This window comes from Zalophus californianus, chromosome 11 (assembly GCF_009762305.2).
Source record: "Zalophus californianus isolate mZalCal1 chromosome 11, mZalCal1.pri.v2, whole genome shotgun sequence".
Classification (NCBI taxonomy): Eukaryota; Metazoa; Chordata; class Mammalia; order Carnivora; family Otariidae; genus Zalophus; species Zalophus californianus.
This window is the reverse complement of record NC_045605.1, coordinates 89,672,309-89,684,741: the sequence shown is the minus strand read 5'-3', so window position 1 is coordinate 89,684,741 and position 12,433 is coordinate 89,672,309.

Below are 12,433 nucleotides of genomic sequence, written 5' to 3'. Positions count from 1 at the left end.
CTGGGTGGCTCAGTCAGTTAGGCATACAACTCTTGATTTTGGCTCAGGTCATGATCTCAGGGTCATGAAATTGAACCCCACATCGGGCTCCATGCTGCACATGGAGTCTGCTTAAAATTCTCTCTCTCTCTCTCTCTCTCTGCATTCACACACACTCTCTCTCTTCAACAAAAAAAAAAAAAGGAAAGAAAAAAGAATATAACAGTATATTGTTTAATTTTAAGACAGGTGTAATATATATGACAATCATGACAGAAAGGATGGGGAAAATAGATTTATACTGGAGCAAAGTTCCTATTCTTTACAGAATTTAAGTTAGTAGTAACATGAAACAAAGTATGATAAATTAAGATGTATGTTTTATTTACTAGAACAACCAGTAAGAAAACAATTTTAAAATATTAATTAAAATATGAAGAAAAACAGAAATAACAAAATGGCAAATATAAACCCAATTATATCAATAATTGCTTTTAAGTTTGATGGAACTAGATACTCTAACCAAAATGTAGATATTGTTAGACTGGATGAAAAACAAGATCCAGCTACATGTTGAATATGAGGAATACACTTTAGGTTCAAAGGCACAAATAGGTGGAAAGTAACAGTATAGAGAAAAACAATATCCACAAAGAACATGGACGGATATACTAACTTAAATCTGTTGAACCTATCTAGTGAGTTTTTCATTTCAGTAATTGTATTTTTCAACTTCAGAATTTCCACTTTGTTCTTTTTAAAATGTCTATCTCTTTGGGCACCTGGCTGGCTCAGTTGGAAGAGCATGCAACTCTTGATCCTGTGGTCATGAGTTCGAGCCCCACGTTGGGTGTAGAGATTATTTAAATAAATAAAACTTTAAAAAAATAAAGTGTCTAACTCTTTATTAATAATTTCTATGTGTTATCCTACTTTTCTTTAATTTTTAAACACAATTTTAGTTCTTCAAACATATTTATTATAGGTGCCTTGAAATATTTCTCTGCCAAGTCACACTTAATGCTTGCTCAATGTGCGAATTTAATAAACCTCAGTTTCCTTCACTATAAAATGGAGAGAAAATAGACATTTTCTTACAAAGTTTCCATTACATTAAAATACATTAATGAATGTAAAATGTTTGGCATATAACATTCTCAATAAAATAGTATCTATTATCTATTATTCCTTATTGCTAATGCCTACACACTTATTACAGGTCTTTTTCAATAACATCCAATGATAGTCCTTATTATTCTCAAAAGTCTTTAAATTGTCAACTAAAATTTTAAGATTGATGAAATAAAAAGTAATCCTGCTTCTTCTCACATAACTTTCAGCATATGTTTGCCCTGCATCACTTACTGAAAAAGGCACATTGACAAAATTAATGTTCAAAACCTTTTATATTAAGCATTCAAGAAAGAAATTACTGAGTGGGAAGCCTGTTATTATCTCCACTAAAAAAGCCACTTGAAATTTCTCTTAACTGAAATTTTACTTCCCAGTGTCAGCTTTAAAAATGCAGATGAAGAATTTTCATTTATTGGCAATGTAACCCAATCAAGATATAACACTAATAATTAAGAAAAACTGTCATAATTTGAAAACTTTCTTGCCCAAATTACAAAGAACTTCCTAAAATGTGTCATTCCATCTCCAACATACAATATGGTGAAAAGTGAATGCTTTTAAGGTTTCTGCGTTCTACTGAAATAATAAGCATTAACAAACAGGAGAGAGCTAGAAAACCAGTGACCTCAGAAAAGCAACATTTTGGGATAAGATGATAGGAATTTCCCTGTTTAATCCAGCCTGGTGTCTATTTCCAACAGACTTTAAAGAGAAGTGATGACATAAAGGGTTGCTGAGGTCTCTCTCAAGGATCATATGACTCTTATGTGTGAAAGCACATAGCAGGACCTTTCCATTCCCAAAAGTATATTCCATTTCCAAAAGGAACATGTCACATTTAGACATCCCTCCATGCCAACTAAATGTGAAATTTGGTATGATATAGGAAAGGAAAAGAAAATCAAGAAGCATCTTGCTCTTCATTTCTTATATGACCATTATCAAAATGATCCAGAATCAGTTCATCTCCCTGCAAAATATACAAAGGAGGCTTTGTATAAGCAGGATTTATGCTTATATTGTTTGACTTTGCAGTTGTTTTATAAATACAGTGTTGAAATTGTACACATAGTAGTTTAATAAAATATGTTGGAGACATTTCCATGTCCCTGGTAGAAGGGAGGAGGGGTAAAAAGGAGGAGCACTGAGGATTTGTATGCAGGACAACTATTTTAATGTAAAGGATAGTTTCTATATACAATTTCATACGAAGGTGGATACGTGGCATTCTATATTTGTTGAAATCATAGAATTTACAATATTAAGAGTGAGTTCTAATGTAAACTATGGACTTCAGATGATAATGATGCGTCAGTGTAGGTTCACCAATTGTAACAAACATACCACTGAGATGCTGGAAGTTCTCAATGGGAAAGGCTGTGCCTGTTTGGGGGTATTTGAGAACCTCTGTACTTTTGGCTCAGTGTTGCTGTGAAACTAACACTGCTTTAAAAAACAAAATCTGCTTAAAAGGAAAAAAAACACATCTTACATTTAAATATGTGGTCAGAGATTTCAACACACACTAGTAAAAGGGACTGCTGAGTTTCTTGGGCTTTTTATAAAAATACTCTGTAGGCAGGCAAACATGGCAAATGTATTAAGTATAAAGAATGAACAGAAAGAGTAACAAAGAATAAAAATGGAAACATGAAAGAAGAAAAACTGTTTTAAACAATTCGTATTCTCCTGAGTTGTGTCTACATTATAATTATCGTAACATAAAAACTATATGTGAAGGAGGATGAAGACCAAAAAAAGAGAGATGCTAAAGCATGGTATGTTTAGATGTAGTGAAGTTGAAGCCTACAGTCTACTTTGCCACTAATATGCTGTATGTTCTTAGGCAGGTCTCCTCACTTCTTTGGGGCTCAATTTCCTTTTATCTGCAAAATGAGAGAGCTGAAAGCTTGAACTAAATTAGTGCTTCTTCCAAGGTCCCAATAAAAGAGTAAATACCTATTGTCCCAGGCTCAGAGCTGGGTAGCTTGAAGCATCCACTGTAAATTCAAATCTTTTTGAAGTCTCAAACATTTGCCTTAAAATTTCATGTCCTAGTATGTGAATTGTGCATCAGTGAAGCTGCTTAGAGAAAAATAGCCCTGGTAAGACCAATCAGAAGCTTGTTTTTCACCCTGTCCTACCACTTTAGAGTAAGTTACTTAAATGCGTAGTGCCTTAGCTTCCTCTTTAGTAAAATGATGATAGCAGTATCTCATGGCTGATTTTTTGACAATTCATAGTAAGTGTTTCAAATGGGAGTCATAATTATTGATCATCATTATGATAGACGATCACCTTTCAACTCTTATTATGAATTGTCTTATTTTCACCTTTGTTGTCAAGACTCCTCAACCAAAGTGTTCACTACTCCTGTTTGCTCAAAAAAAATATTTAATAAAATTCTAACAATAAATATTTGAAGACTTTTGTGTGTATATATTACTTACATACAATACACACAAAGGATTTGCCACTATAATTATATATTTGCTTCCAAAATAGCACTTTTGAGTTGGAAGCAAGGTTAAATTTGCTCTTCAGAAATAAAAAAAAACTTGTAAACAATTAGAAAACATCAGGAGAAACCAATCCATATAGGGTTACAAAAGGATCCAGAAGAAAATCTATTTTAATATTAAAAACTCAGATTTCCTAACTTACGTATCAGCTTGTCAAATGTTCTACATTATTTAATAATAAAAAACTCAAATATGTAATATCAGAATGATTGAAATGATTATAAATTTCTTGGCTCCTTTAAAATGCTATTTTTCCTGTGTTTTTTTTTTTCTTCTTTTTTCTTTTTTTGTTTTATAAAGTTCATTCCATCTCATGTTTCAATTAGTCTCTTTGGTAAATGGACTCAAAATTAAAAAAAAAAAACCTAGAATATTTATCTTTGAAAGTAGAATCTAGCAAGGGAAACTTTTTTTTTTCTATTTTTACTTTTAGCTTGTAGGGTTTTTATGATTGGTTTCCACTGAATATTTGGAAAATTGATTAAATGTGGATAATTTAAAGAGATAAAATGCATGAAACTCCTATTAGGCTGACTATTGATCAATTTTTAGGGCTTTTTAGAGAAAAATATCAAATGCTTACAGTAAAATTTAAAAGTTAGTTTCTTAAAACGGTTTCATTTTTTAAAGAATTGAGATGTAGCTAAAAAATAAAACTGGTAGTTTGGTATCATAATTGAGGCAAATGGAAAAAGAGATTAGAGTAGTATGCATGTTTAAATTGTTTACTTTGATTTTTTTGTTTTTTATTTACTTTGATTTTTAATTGAACCACTATTTATGAACTCTCCCTCTCTATCTCTAATAAACAATTTTTTATCTGAAAGGTACCACTTAAGTCCAAGTTGAAATACCAGGAAAATACAATATAGTGAAGCCCCAGGAAGAGAAGACAAAACTAGGTGAGTCTTATAATCACCCAGGTAATTGCCTTATATATTTTCTAGGCCACAGTGTGTGATGGAAGGTCACGGGCAGAGCCTGGGGATCTCCAAATATCAGAGAGATGGAGTTGGAAGTTTGGGTAACCAAGATGTCTTCTAGCTACAGTTTACAGGACAGGGTACAAAGAGAGAGAGAGCACTGGGCATTTGCTGAGAGAGCTTGCTTTCTCAAATGAGTACTGATCATCAGACAGAAGAGAAAACCATCTCTAAAGCTCACACAGGGCCAGAAACAGTTCCTGTTTCCACTAGCCAAAGTAGATAACCTTGTAATTCCTGGGTCACCAAAAAGAGTATCAGATAGTTATCACTTCAGTAGGGAAAAATTAGTCCTAGACTAAAAGTCATTCAGATCTTGTCTAAGAGAGTATAAAAGCAAGACTTGAAAGAATCAAACTACTTCCACACAAGTATGTCCCAGGACACAGCTACAGAATATTCACAGGAATATAAAAAAGCCTAACACCTTAAAGGATAAAGTTACAATGTCTTACATTCAATCAAAACTTAGCATGCATACAAAAAGGAAGGGAATAAGGATTCACACACAGGAGAAAATTCAGTCAATAGAAACAGATCTCAAAATGGCACAGATGATAGAATTAGTAGACAAGGACTCTGACAGAAGTATTATAAGTATATTTTATATGTACAGGAAGGTAGATGTGAATATGTTAAATAGTGAAATGGAAAATATAAAGAAGACATCTGTCAAATTTCTAGAGATAAAACATTTCTGACTATGATTAAAAATACAACGGATAGGGGTCCCTGGGTGGCTCAGTCGGTTAAGTGTCCACTTTCGATTTCAGCTCAGGTCATGATCTTGGGGTCCTGAGATAGAGGCCCCCCCCACCCTCTATGTTCAGTGGGGAGTAGACCTCCTCCTTCCCCTTCTCCTTCTGCCTCTCCCCCTGCTCAGGCATGAACATGCACTCTCTCTCTCTCTCTCATTCTCTCTCAAATAAATAAATAAATAAATAATAAATCTTTAGAAATACAATGGATAAAAAATACAATAGATGGTATTAACACTATATTAGATAATGCAGTGGAAATATTAATAAAGACAAAGCAATGGTAATTAGCCAAAGTTAAACCTAGAAATAAAAATGACTTAAACTTTTTTAAGGGAAGTAGGAAGGAGCTATGGGAAATTCCATGTAGCCTAATCTACATGTAATCGGAGTGTCCTGTGGAGAGGAAGAAATGATGATCCAAAAGCATCCAAATGTATAGTAAAAACCATAAATCCACAGATTCAAGTAGTACGAAAAACTCTAATTATAATATACCTGAAGCAAATAACATCAAAACACATTCCAGTCAATGACTTAAAACCAGTGATAAAAAGAACCTTTTAAAAATAGAAGAGAAGAGGGATGCCTGGGTGGCTCAGTCAGTTAAGCGTCTGCCTTCGGCTCAGGTCATGAACCCAGGGTCCTGGGATTGAGCCCTGCATCAGGCTCCCGGCTCAGCTGAGCTTCTCTCTCTGCCTGCCGCTTCCCCTGCTTGTACTGTCGCACTCTCTCTGCCAAATAAATAAAATCTTAAAAAAAAAAAAAAAATAGAAGAGAAGGGTGCCTGGCTGGCTCAGTTGGTAGAGCATGTGACTCTTGATCTTGGGGTCATGAGTTCAAGCCCCACATTGGGCACAGAGCTTACATAAAAAAATAAAATCTTATTAAAAATACAGAGGAGAAAACACAGTATGCACAGTGAACAAAGATAATTTTGACAGCAGAGTTCTCATCAGAAGCAACACAAGCCAGGGGCGCCTGGGTGGCTCAGTCAGTTAAGTGTCCAACTCTTGGTTTCAGCTCAGGTCATGATCATGAGGCTGTGGGATTGAGCCCCGCATCAGGCTCTGTGCTTAGTGTGGAGTCTGCTTCAGAGTCTTTCTTCCTCCCCCTCTGCTCCTCCCTGCTCACTCTTTCTCTCTCTCTCTCGCTTTCTCAAATAAACAAAATCTAAAAAAAAAAAAAAAGGAAGCAACACAAGTCAGAAGACAGTAGAACAACATCTTTCAAAAATGAAGTTGAAATAAAAACAAATCTAAATACTGAAATATGTTATAATCAGACCTGCACTACAAAAACACCAACAGAAGCCTTTAGACCATAAGAAAATGATAAAAGATGAAAATATGAATTTACACAAGGGAATGAAGAATGCTGGTAAATATGTGGGTGGTTATGTGAGCTATTTTGCTTAATTTGTATACTTCTTGAAATGATGTAAGATGAAAATATGAATTTACAAAAGAGAATGAAGAACACTGGTAAGTACTGGAGAAATATAAAACTATTTTGTTTAATTTCTACATTTCTTAAAAAGATAACTTCACCTTTTATTGTGTGCTGCACATGGTGACTTCCTTACAGAGAGTAGGGGAATGGAGAGAAACCTACAGTTGAGAAATCTGACAAATACTACTTTATCTAAGTGATCAAGTTCAACATATAGTCATAAACCTTGTTGATGTTCCTTGTATAGCATGAAGAAAATAGCACTTTATCTCTATTGTCTTCTTCCTAATAACCCATAATCCCAGTCTAATCATGAGAAAAATATCAGACAAGTTCCAATAGAGAAATCCTACAATATGGCTGACTAATGCCCTTCAAAGCTGTCAAAATCATCAAAACAAGAAAAGTCTAAGAGACTGTTACAGCAAAGAGGACACATGACAAATAAATATAACGGGTTATCCTGGATGGCATCCTGGAACAGCAAAACTATATTAGGTAAAAACTAAGGAATTCTACCAAAAAAGAGTATGGAATTTAGTTAATAATAACATAACAATTTTGGTTAATTAGTTGTAACAAATATACCATATTAATGTAAGATAATAATAGGGGAAGTTATATGAATGGAGTTGGAAGGTATATGAAAATTCTCTGTACTATCTGCTTGATTTTTCTATAAATTTAAAACTATTCTAAACAATAAAATCTATAAATAAAAAATGTAATTGACTGTTTAAACCAAAATAACAACAAATAATATGGAGTCTACATATACAAGTAAATGTAAAACAACAACAGAACAAATACCAGGAAGGAAGGGACAGAAGCATACTTGTAAGGTTTTTATATTATATACAAAGTGGCATAATATTACTTGAAGACAGACTAAAAAAAGTTAAAGGTTTACACTATAACACCTGAAGTAACCATTAGAAAATAATGTAAATAGTTAGAGCTAATTATCAAAGTTGGTAAAGTTAAATCATAAAATATACTCAATCCAAAAGAAGGCAGAAAACTGAACAAATAAAAAAATGAACAGGAATATGAGAGATTTAAACACAAAACTATGAATAATCACATTAATTGCAAATGCTCTCAATAGTCCAATTAAAAAGCAGAGGTTATTGGCGTATATTAAAAAAAAAAAAAGAACCAACTATATGGAGCCTAAGGAGACCTATTTTAAAAATAGGCACAAATCATTTAAATTTAAAAGGATTAAAAATATATAGCTTTTCAAACTAATCAAGGAAAGCCGAGACAGCTGTAGTAACATCAAAGTCAATTTCTGAGCAAAAATATTAGCAGGGATAGGTAGGATTACTTTATAATAAAGTAGTTTAATTCATCAAAAGAACATTGTAATTTTAAACCTTCATGTACCTAACAGCACATCAAAATAAATGTAGCAAAAATTCTAAATCTTTCCTTAAATTTAGAAATTTAAGGAAAAGTATACAAATACTACTATTTGTATAGTCCATATTCCTCTTGAGATAATTTATAAAGCAAGTAAATAGAAATTCATTAAGGATATAGAAGATTGAACACTATCACCTATACTGACCCAATTGTCATTTAGAGAAAATTCCACCCAACAATAACAGAAAATACATTCTTTTCAGTGGCACACAAAATATTCCCCAAGATTGACCTCATGTGGGCCATCAAACAAGTCTTAATAAATATAAAAGGATTCAAAATGTGTAAAGTATGTTCTCTGAAACAATGGAATTAACTTATAAGTCAATAATAAAATATCTGGAAAAGCTCAGAAATACAAAGAGGCTAAACAATACACTATTACATAACCCATGGATTAAAGAATTCAAAATGGAAATTAGAATTTATTTTGAACTGAAGAAAAATAGTAAGACAACATATGAAAATGCAGAGAGTCTAGTTAATACAGTATTAAAAGGAAAAATTATAGCACTTAGCATCTATAATAAAAAAAACATAAAGCCTCAAGTTAATGACCTCACTTTCTACTTTTGTGAACTAGAAAAGAAAGAAAATTAAACCCAAAGAAAGCAGAAGAAAGGAAGTAATATATTCAGAGCACGACTCCACACGCCAGCAAGTAAGTCCAAGTGAAACTTTTGGAAATGCTGGATTATTGTCATTATCTGAATGGTGGAGATTGTTTCAGGGCATTTATGTATGTCAAAACTCATTTAATTTTTTACTTACAATATGTGCATTTTATTTTATGTCAGTTATACATCAATAAAGGTCATCTAAAAATGATATGCCATTCTGAGCTCAGAAAACTTTTCCTTCAATATTTTAGTATCTGTTTTACTACATTACCATGTGATACTTCTGTGGAGAAGTCTAAAATTAATTCAATTCTTGACTATTTTTAGGTGATGTTCTTACTCTGGGTGTTTTGTATGTCAGGAGATAATTCTCTACAGGTGTCTTACAATTCTACACACACAGATGTCCTTTGTTTCAGATTATCATTTTAAGGATGATACAGTGAACAACCTTGAACAATAGATACAGTGCTTCCTATGGAGCAAAAGGTGGGCATGCTTCCCTCCTATTATAAAAGATCCAAGTTCCCTTCAATTAGGGTTTCTCCTTTATGATGCAACTCCGTGCATTCAAGCATCCATCTGCGCCCACCTGTAGCACTCCCGTTAGGCTGATGGGCCAAGGAGAAGTGACACAAACATGCTGATGTCAATGCTATCTTTGTTTCTGACCCAGCAGTCTTTATCTATTGCCAGCCTTCAGAAAAATGTTGCCATGCTAACTTGTTTCTAAGTAGAGTCTCAATAGCTCTTGCTACAGTTTTCTATATTCTAAAGAAACCCAACGTCAAGTCTATAAATTTTCTGTGCTACAGCTTATGGGCTCTTTCAGTCTGGAGTTGTTCACCTTTTTCTATTCTGGAAAATACAGCTCCACTAACTGTAAATATTTCCTCCTATCCATATTTATTTTTCATGTGTGCTAGCATGACTGTTATTCAAATATTGGCAATCCTGTATCTGTCCTCCCTATTAAATTTTCTTTCATATTTTCTATTTTTTATCTTAGATGGATACCTTATAGAAGAACTAAAAACAGTCTTCTAATCTGCTAATTCATCCTTCAGCCACACCTTTCCACTCTGTATTCCATCTTCTGTGTTCTTTATATCAACTGGTATTTTCCATACATAATATTTCTATTTGCTTGCTTCATAATGATATCTTGTTCTTATTTCACATTACAAATATCTTCCTTTATCTTTGTATTAGGGTTCTCCAAATATTCTGAGACTGGCAGGTCAAAAATGCAAGGCAGGCCAGCAGGCTGGAAATTCCCATGGGCACTGATGTTGCACTCTTGAGTCTGTCTAAGGGCAGTCTAGAGGCAAAATCCTCTCTCTTTGAGGAAGTGGCAACTTTTCTCTTGAGACCTTCAACTGATTAGATGAGACCCACCCAACTGTGGAGAGTAATCTGTTTTACTCAAAGTCTACTGATTAAAATGCTAATCACCTCTAAAAATTACCTTCATATGTAGACCACTTCTGATCAAGCAACTGGGCACCACAGCCTGGCAAAATTGCTGTACAAAATTAACCTTTACAATCTCTCTCTCTAGATAGATAGATAGAGAGATACATAGATATAGATAGATAATATTCATGCTTTATCCAATGTCCTGTTGAAATTACTGACACATAGTTATATATAACATATATTTTTTTCTTTTTATGTCTAATTCTTTGCTGGTTCCATCATCTCATTTTGGAGTTTTCTTATTTTTATTCTGAATAATTATTTTTTTCTCTTATATTTTATCATCCTCCTAAGTGTTATTTTTTGTCTTGTTTTGAAATAGTTTTTTTTTTTATTTGTTCTTTTCTGGCATGCTTTCATTGTCTGTAGGGATATTTTCTTTGCAGGAATATTTTCTATGCTTTATTCTTCCCTTTTCTTATGATAATTTAGTGTAGGATTTAACTTTGATCTTTTGCTTTAATTCAGGTTAACGTGAGATTGTTTTTCTGAAATTTAAAATGAGTTGCTCAATTAGAAGGCACAGTTCAGAAGTTAGAATAGCTCTTTGCAAAGCTTTTCAATTTTTTGGTGTTTATGTAGTGTTAAAAAAATACAATGTCTTGCTTTCTGGAATGGTCTAGTTCCCTTTCCTTCCCTACTTACATCAAATCCATCTCTGTCTTTTCTTCTCAGTTTGATTCTACTCCCTTCAATTTCCCATTAGTGTGGGATGCTGTCCTGGAAGCAACACCTGTATGGTCATTTTGAAAGTTCATATTTTCAATTTACCTGATATTGAATTGGGCAAAATCCTCCCCAAATTCAACTGTTATTCTCAGATTAGCCTGTGATACTTTCCTGTGAATTCTTTTTGGTTGGTAGAGAATTTTTCTTCTACCAGATAGGTCAGATACAGTATTTTCCCCTCAGCTTCTTCCCACAAAGATGGTTATAAAATGCAGGTATTTGGGCTCTTGGTGGTTTACTCCCACCTGTTTGTATATAGAGTTCTGTGAGGATATCATATCATCTAGTTCTCTTATAAATGTTGTGTGAGTGTGTATTTGCACATTTGTGTGTATGTGTTTTCCTATCTAGTTAATCTGTACGAGGTATCAAGGCGATTAATCTGGGGAAATATCCATATGGAGTGTTTTATGTACAAAGTCAGAAATGGGAAATGGGGAGCAAGAAAGAGAATTAATAACGGACCTTAAAATTTTAATTACATGACCTGTGGGAGGAAAAATGTTTTCCACTTGAAGGTGCTCCAAGAAAGTCTATATTCTTAAAACAAATAAAGTATTATTTTCTACGTGAAGATGAAAAAAGAAGTTCAAATCACTGATTTCATAGGGGAATTTGCTTATGTGATTCTGAGAGTACCTAATAGCACAGCATTTATGAAAGCAGGAGAGATCGGGAAAGGAGTGAGAATAGAAAATGTACAGAGTAATACTGAGGTAGGTAAGCATTGATGCAGAAATATTTTCTGGAGTAAGTGGGCAGTTTGTGTTAACTAAAACTGATGAAGATATAGGTATCACAGATTTATTTCTGGATCGTGAAATATGCGGCTACCTTGATTCATCCGAGCCGAATCCTTTAGCATGGTATTATGACATTTGTGAAATACAAAACAAAGACTTTAGGTCTAATCTTATTGCCAATAGGCAGCTGTGTCAGCAGACATCACAATGTTTGCTCTTCATTCAGTCTAGTATAGTCAGAGATATTCTTAAACTCTAGAGCTATGAGAAGTGCAGACATGTCCATGGTCCAAATGTTGTCCATAAACATGTCCACCCTCTATGAAAGTAGAAACCTTTTACAATTACTCATTATACAAAATGGATTTCTGATATAAATACCCAACATTTTCAAATGCTCCAAATTCTCCTTAAGTACTGAGATGTCAGATTAATTTCTACATACGCTTTGTTTGCCTCCAGTTCATTCTGTAACAATCTCAAAAATAATTTATGAAAGGCTTTTTGGTCTGTTTTCTTGGGTCTAATTCTCTTCTTCAAAAACTTGAGTTCTAGGTTCTGTATCCATTTTTGCTGCCATGAACATTTTCAACCACACTGCTAGAA